Below are 7894 nucleotides of genomic sequence, written 5' to 3'. Positions count from 1 at the left end.
ACAAGCGCGGCTCTGCTCCGTACACCTCGTACACGCGCGGATCCGCTCCGTACACCTCGTACACACGCGGCTCCGCTTCGTACACCTCGTACACACACGGCTCCGCTCCGTACACCTCGTACACACGCGGCTCCGCTCCGTACACCTCGTACACACGCGGCTCCGCTCCGTACACCTCGTACACACACGGCTCCGCTTCGTACACCTCGTACACACGCGGCTCCGCTCCGTACACCTCGTACACACGCGGCTCCGCTCCGTACACCTCGTACACGTGGCTCCGCTCCGTACACCTCGTACACACACGGCTCTGCTCCGTACACCTCGTACACACGCGGCTCCGCACCGTACACCTCGTACACACACGGCTCTGCTCCGTACACCTCGTACACACGCGGCTCCGCTCCGTACACCTCGTACACACGCGGCTCCGCTCCGTACACCTCGTACACACGCGGCTCCGCTCCGTACACCTCGTACACATGCGGCTCTGCTCCGTACGCCTCGTACATACACGGCTCTGCTCCGTACACCTCGTACACACACGGCTCTGCTCCGTACACCTCGTACACACACGGCTCTGCTCCGTACACCTCGTACAAACGCGGCTCCGCTCCGTACACCTCGTACACACCCGGCTCTGCTACATCCACACTGTAAACCCCTCCTGACCCCACACATAAACTTCAGCTCATCCAGCACCATGACAACCAGCACAGCAGAGTCCTGCATCCACTGAGGCCCCTGATCATGTGACCCCTGACTCCTCCCCTCCTGTGACCTCATCACAGCTCCTGTGTGCACAGAGCAGCCATATATGTGGTGGCGGCTCTGCAGGTGGAGGTATGTGGAGACCCCATTACTGGGCGCAGGGGGCAAACGTATTGTTCTCATAGTACAGGACCCCTTTACTGGCCCCACAGTGTAATGCCCCCATTATGCCCCTTATGCAGGATGTATGATGCCCCCACACAGTGTAATGCCCCCATTATGCCCCTTATGCAGGATGTATGATGCCCCCCCACAGTGTAATGCCCCCATTATGCCCCTTATGCAGGATGTATGATGCCCCCACACAGTGTAATGCCCCCATTATGCCCCTTATGCAGGATGTATGATGCCCCACACAGTGTAATGCCCCCATTATGCCCCTTATGCAGTATGTATGATGCCCCCACACAGTGTAATGCCCCCATTATGCCCCTTATGCAAGATGTATGATGCCCCCACACAGTGTAATGCCCCTTATGCAGGATGTATGATGCCCCCACACAGTGTAATGCCCCCATTATACCCCTTATGCAGTATGTATGATGCCCCCACACAGTGTAATGCCCCCATTATGCCCCTTATGCAGGATGTATGATGCCCCCACACAGTATAATGCCCCCATTATGCCCCTTATGCAGGATGTATGATGCCCCCACACAGTGTAATGCCCCCATTATGCCCCTTATGCAGGATGTATGATGCCCCCACACGGTGTAATGCCCCCATTATGCTCTTATGTAGGATGTATGATGCCCCCACACAGTGTAATGCCCCTATTATGCCCTTTATGCAGGATGTATTATGCCCCTATTATGCCCCTTATGCAGGATGTATGATGCCCCACACAGTGTAATGCCCACATTATGCCCCTTATGCAGGATGTATGATGACCCCCACAATATAATGTTCCCCCAGTAGCGCCTGAGGTCCTGTAGTTGGAATAATCCCTCTGGAGTTGGTTTTCCCTTTGGCTGCTCCCCTACATGTAGACCCTCGAGCATGTATACATGCATGTAGGGGAGCAGGCCTTACTAGATATTGAGGCTTTGTACAGTAATATACCGCATGATGATGGTATCAGAGGAGTAAGACATTTTTTAAATTGAGGCCAATAGAGTGTAGCAGACATAATGACTTCATGGAGGATCTTCTACAATTCACTCTTGTCTTTTTCATAACTTCTTTCTTTTTGACAGGAAGTACTTCCACCAGCTCAGGGGTACTACGATGGGGAGCCCCTGGGCTCTCTCGTATGCTAACCTATTCCTGGGCTGGTGGGAGGAAACCACAATATTCAGGGATGATCATAAGTGGTGGCATCCATATATTGAGGTGTGGTATAGATATATTGACTACATTTTAATCATCTGGTCAGGAACGAATGAACAATCTTTTGAATTTGTCAGGGAACTCATCAATAGAGTGGGCCTGAGATTTACATCTGAGTTTAATTATCACCAGTTGCCTTTCCTGGATGTACTAATCAAGAAAGATCAGGCTGGGATCCTAGGGACACTCATCTACCATAAACCTTCAAGCACTAATAAACTATTGAAGTGGGATAGCCAACACCTCATCCCCATAAAAAGAGGAATACCCAAGAGCTAATTTTTATGGTTGAAAAGGTACTGCCATAATGTCACAGATTTTAATATACAGGCAATAGACCTGAACACCAGATTCAGGCAAAAAGGGTACTCCTGGTACATTTTGGATTCCGCATCATTGTTTTCAGAAAAATGGGAGAGACAGACACTCCTCCATACCTAACCAAGAGACCAAGAAAAAAGATGGGATAACACAAGTAAGAAAAACTTACGACAATCAGAGTGACCGTATCTTTAATATCCTCAGAAAACACTGGGATATACTTGTGGCTGACGCGGACCTGAGGGTGCTGTGTGATCTACTCCCACAATAACTTTCAGAAAGGTTCGGTCAATTAGGGACCATTTAGTGCATAGTTTCTACAAAAAACCTGCACCCAAGGGGACTTGGCTAGATAGAAGAGTCTGTGGTTTCTTTAGATCTGGAGAAAGTTGTACATGTAATTGGATGAGACCATGTAAATCTTTCTCAAGTTCCTCCATGAGTGAAAACTTTTTTCCGAGGGATTATTCCAACTGTAAAACCTCAGAACTTGTATATATGGCCACATGCATCTGCCCCCTAGGTTTTGTGGGCAAGACCAAGAGGGAGTTTGTGAGGAGGGAGGGGGAGCATTTGGGTGATATATGTCATGGTCGGGACACCCCATTAGTGAGACACATGAACACTCGTACATCGAGGTGAAACCAGAGACATCTTTTGTATCATTGAGGTGGTTAAACCCAATGTGAGAGGAGGTGATCGCAATAGATGTTTCCTCAAAAAGGAGAGTGAGTGGATTTCCAGATTGGATCCACAAGCCCCTAAGGGACTGAATGAGCAAATTTCCTATGCCTGTTTTGTATGAATGCAGCCCCATTCTGGATTACATTTTTGGATTTTATACTCTACCCATTGCTACTCAGTTCCCTGTGAATGAGGTTCACATATTGTTGTACTTCATCAAGAGATCTGAGCTTCTATATCAGAATTATTTCTTATCAGTTATATCCCACATCTACTATTTAGTAACTAACAAGTGTGGTGATCCTTGTGTATCTCTATGCAATAAGGGTCAAATTTGACCATTTAGGAATATACTGTGGGCCATCATCCCATATTTTATGTAGTGATAAAGTAGATCTACACGCCTATTGTATGATGGGAGGATGTGCAATACTTGTTTTTAGTCTCCCATGACGCTGATCTCAGAGAGAGGATTTTTCTATGTTGGTGGTATGCAATCCAATATCATATGCGTGGAACGCATGCTTCCGGACATGCGCATTCACAGATAGGAGACCGTGATGCACTCCGGCATGGAACGCACATGTCCGGGCACGTTTGAGCTTTCTGCCCGCCCGTTGTTTTGTGCTGAATTGTGGGGAATACTTGAGAATTTATTTTTGCTCCATCTGTCTTTAGTTGATCCCACTGATACATCAGATTAGTCCTCGGAGAATTATAATTAGAGGAACCCATGGACACATTAGGATTTGTGAAGCTGACCTCCGCTCTCCTCTATTTGCTTAGAATTTATTGTGTGACTTGTATTTCAGAACAGTAGCTCTTGGTTTGTTTCATTTCCATGTGTAAATTGAATTTGACTCGTAGTCTTTGATATCTCTTTCAAACTTAGTTTTTTGATGTCTGAGATCCATCCTCCTGACTTTGTAAATTCTTTTGCATATTTTGTTTGAGTTTTGTATCCAAAAAGACTTCTACACTTGGCGGAAAACTTTCACCTAGTTTTTTTTCAATAAAAAAATATCAAACGCAATGTGACTTGATTATCCTTTTACAAATTTATCTTTATTAAGTTTTGAAAAGGAAATACAAATACAAACACCGGGTACTAGTTGTGCAACAAGTAGTAGGTCAAACACGACTACATAACCATAACAATAACCAGTATTTCCAAAACATTTGAAAACAAAATGAAAGAAGTAAACACAATCCAAAGTAGAGTCGCTGGTAGAACATTGGTTCAATGTGTGTTAGGATATACCAGCATGGTGACTCAGACTTAAACATTAAGTCATTACATATTCATGTGGAGTAACAAATAAGGGTTCTAAAAGAAAGAGTAGTTAAAACTAAAAACACAAATACACACAAAGACAAAGGGAAGTGGGGGAATGGATGTATGGGTAAGAGGGTTAGGGTAACGTCAAATAGGCTCCTGAAGTATAGACTTAGCTTTCCCCTATTAGGTCAAGGTAATCAGCGGAAGATTTAAACTCTAGTAGAACCATGTTTTATAAAATTTATTAAGGGAGTTATTGATCATGGAGGGGAGTTCGTCCGTTAGCATAATCTCATTTATTTTGGAGAACCATAGTGTTACTTTTCCATAGCAAGGGAATACATGCTCTAGCAGACGTGATCAAGTGTCTCAGTATCGAGTTTTTATATGTTTTTAAAGGGATGTTGCTGTGATGGAGAAGGACGAAAGCTGGGTCAAGGTCTGAAATAAGATCAGTGAATTTACTAATCACTAGTAGAACTTTTCCCCAGAAAGGAGAAAGGTGTTATGATCTGCTACAAGCACTAAGGAAAGACAGGAGATCTGTCCCTACAATAGAACTACGCTAGATCCCTACAATGTAACGGGGAACCTGATCCTGCGATCAGACCCGCTAAAGTCCTCAGCTAGTCTGAACGAAGACCTATAGATGTGAGGGAGGGATCCCTACAAGAACTAGGGACTGGGAGAAAGATGGACACCTCCTAGCAGAAATTGTAGCAGTAAAAAGACAAACAAACAACATAGAACATAGAGGTCAAAAGACCTAGCTAAACTGACTGAGAAAGGTAACAAAGCACCTGGCTAGCTTAAGAGTAGAAATCACAATGAAGTCCAGCAAGGCCAGAAGGGCGGAGCAGGATTAAATAGGCAAAAACGGTCATGTGACCAGCATAATAGAAAAAACCTAACAGGAGAGTTCTAACAAAAGGAGTTTACAGGTCCAGAAAATATGTAGTAGGTCACCCTCCTCCTCCTCCTCACATCTCCAACACATGGGACTAGCATCTGGGAATATAGAGTGTAGGCGAGTTGGGACCCTATACCACCGAGAAAGCAGTTTATAGCTGGCCTCCTGAAATCTCGAGCTGATTGATGATGTGTGTCAAGGTGAAGATTCACTTCCACTGATCTCTCGTTAAGGTGCAACCCAGATCTCTCTCCCATTGAGATTGGAAGTGTGTTTTAGGCTAGTCCAGGGATTCAATCAGTAGGGAATACAAGAGTGACAAAGTATGTCTTAATGGGCCGGTATTTGGTGACTTGGTTATCCTATAAGGGCTTTTTTTTTACATGTGGACATACACCCTGTAAAGCGTGCAACTATGTTAATAAAACCTACACATTTGAAGAAAACCTAACGGGACAACAATTTGCAATACACAATTTCATCAGTTGTAACACTATAGGGGTCATCTATTTAATAGAGTGTATAGAGAGTAAACTACAATACGTGGGATGGACGTCAGGTCCACTAAAAACATGTATTAGAAGACATTTATCTGACGCAATCAATCCCACATTAAACCTGTCTGTGGTTTCAAGACGCTTTTCACAAAAACATAAAGGGGATATCAGATCCTTCAGATATTAGGAATAGAAAAGGCTTATAAACCATTAAGAGGTGGAGATATGAAAAGAAAAATCTTAAATAGAAAGTCATATTGGATATTAAAATTACAAACTAGAGCCCCACAGGGAATGAACATCAGACCGGATTAATATTACAGTGCAATTAATTGTATTTGTCTTTGATTTCCAGTGATTTTATTGAATGTCTCATGCATGAGTTGTATTTGTGTATTCTCTTTTACTTCCATACAATACAGGGTTAAATTGTCTGAGAAGTACTCAGTAATTAATGGACACCCAGGAAAGGGAAGGATATAAAAGTATCACAGAGACTCGCATGTTGTAAATCAGGAATAAGCATTGGTTTGGTATGTGGGCACTTGGTGGTATGCCATCACAACAGTTTTTATGAATCCACAATAAATGTGAGGTTTTAACAATATAGACAATGCTGGAGAATCCATCTCTCCTCCTTGCTCTACTTGAACCTTGAAATGTCCCTGACCAGGGCGGCTCCATGCGGTGATCTTCAGACAAGATACATTGAATAAACAGTGAGCTGACCTCCCTCTCCATTTTCCCATTATATCCATGTTTTCCCTATAGTGATGGATATTTATTTTTGCTAAAACTGTGATATTTTCACTTTAAAACTTTTTTTAAACCTTTTTTTATAAACTTTTTTAAACCACTCTCATTAGTGCGATCACACAACACAGAAGCCTCTGATTGCTCAGTGATGCACTGTACTACTGTAGTGCCGTGTATTATCACTGCCTGTCAGTGCAATAGTAACGGCCCCATACACATGAGATAAGTGTTGACTGATCGGTCATTTGGTAGACGGCTATCTCTCCAGACTCCTCCATACACACAAATATTCCAGCTTTCCTGTGGTTTGTATGACTGACTGGTACTGTCGGGAGGCCCCCAAATACATTATATAGTCAACCAAAACCCCCAAAATCAGTGCTTCCATGCAACTTTAGTCTAATGTTTATGGGGCGTTAAAAGGTAACTTATTGGACGCTGCCTCTGGCCCGGCCTAATAGACTTTCGTACATTGCAGGTCCAGACACCATTATTAGGCATTTCAGTATTGTAGGAACTAGGCAGCCCCATACAATCGAGTACTTGGGGAGGAAGGGCATTCAGCCGAACTCTGTCACACCTTCTTAGATGCCATGTTTGCTTTTTGCAGGACAACGCGCACAGCACCAGGAACTAGCGGTGGACACCGCGATCCTCTAAGCCACTACGTGCAGCACCACCTTATAACCAGGAACTCTGGGTCACAGGTATGCTACGTCCAGCTCTAATCGGTCTATCTCTGCCTCCACAGTCCCTCTCAGCTGATAACTCTGAGTCTGCCACTCTCTGCTCTTTTCTGCAGACCCAAACAACCAGTGTCACCATATCTCCACACTTTTGAATCCCTACCTTTGAACACCATCCAGCAATCTAGTAGGTGTCACCTCTCTTCAATTTGTATATATACTTGCTCTATACTATGATGTATCTGCATTAATGGGGTTTGATGAAATATTATGCACTATTTGACAGCATGTTTATTGTTCAGGTTAAACAAGAGATATTATCATGTTATTGCGCTATGATCCATTTGCATATGCTTTTTTATTTTATTACTTATTATTATTCTTTTATTTATTGTTTTGTTCTTTGTGCAATTTCCAATAGTTCTTGATTAAGGTCAGATCGACCGAAACGTTTACTTTTGTTTTTGGACTGCATTAAAAAAAAATTTTTCTATAAGAACCATTGAGTGCCGAGGTTATTCTCAATGTCAATTCCAGTGTCAGAAAATTAGGTGAGAATTAGCTTTATAGAAGATGAGTCTATAAGTAACGTATTCAGCTGCAGACTCCGAGGAAGAAACTGCTTGTTGTCTGTGGCCTAAAATATATAGGTTTTATTAAT

At 43.5% G+C, this 7894-nt stretch overlaps 1 long non-coding RNA gene across 1 annotated transcript; it reads left to right on the top strand.

Annotated features, from left to right (window-relative positions):
• The first annotated feature begins 774 nt into the window (after positions 1 to 774).
• Positions 775 to 7422, top strand: LOC141182660 (uncharacterized). The gene is made up of 3 exons (XR_012257933.1): positions 775 to 843; positions 7158 to 7254; positions 7350 to 7422. It is a non-coding gene; the product is annotated as an uncharacterized lncRNA (long non-coding RNA).
• Positions 7423 to 7894: the final 472 nt, after the last annotated feature.

The sequence above is a fragment of the Phyllobates terribilis genome, unplaced genomic scaffold (assembly GCF_046119375.1).
Source record: "Phyllobates terribilis strain yellow unplaced genomic scaffold, ASM4611937v1 Scaffold_35__1_contigs__length_13245226, whole genome shotgun sequence".
Classification (NCBI taxonomy): Eukaryota; Metazoa; Chordata; class Amphibia; order Anura; family Dendrobatidae; genus Phyllobates; species Phyllobates terribilis.
This window is presented reverse-complemented; position numbering and strand designations above follow the sequence as displayed.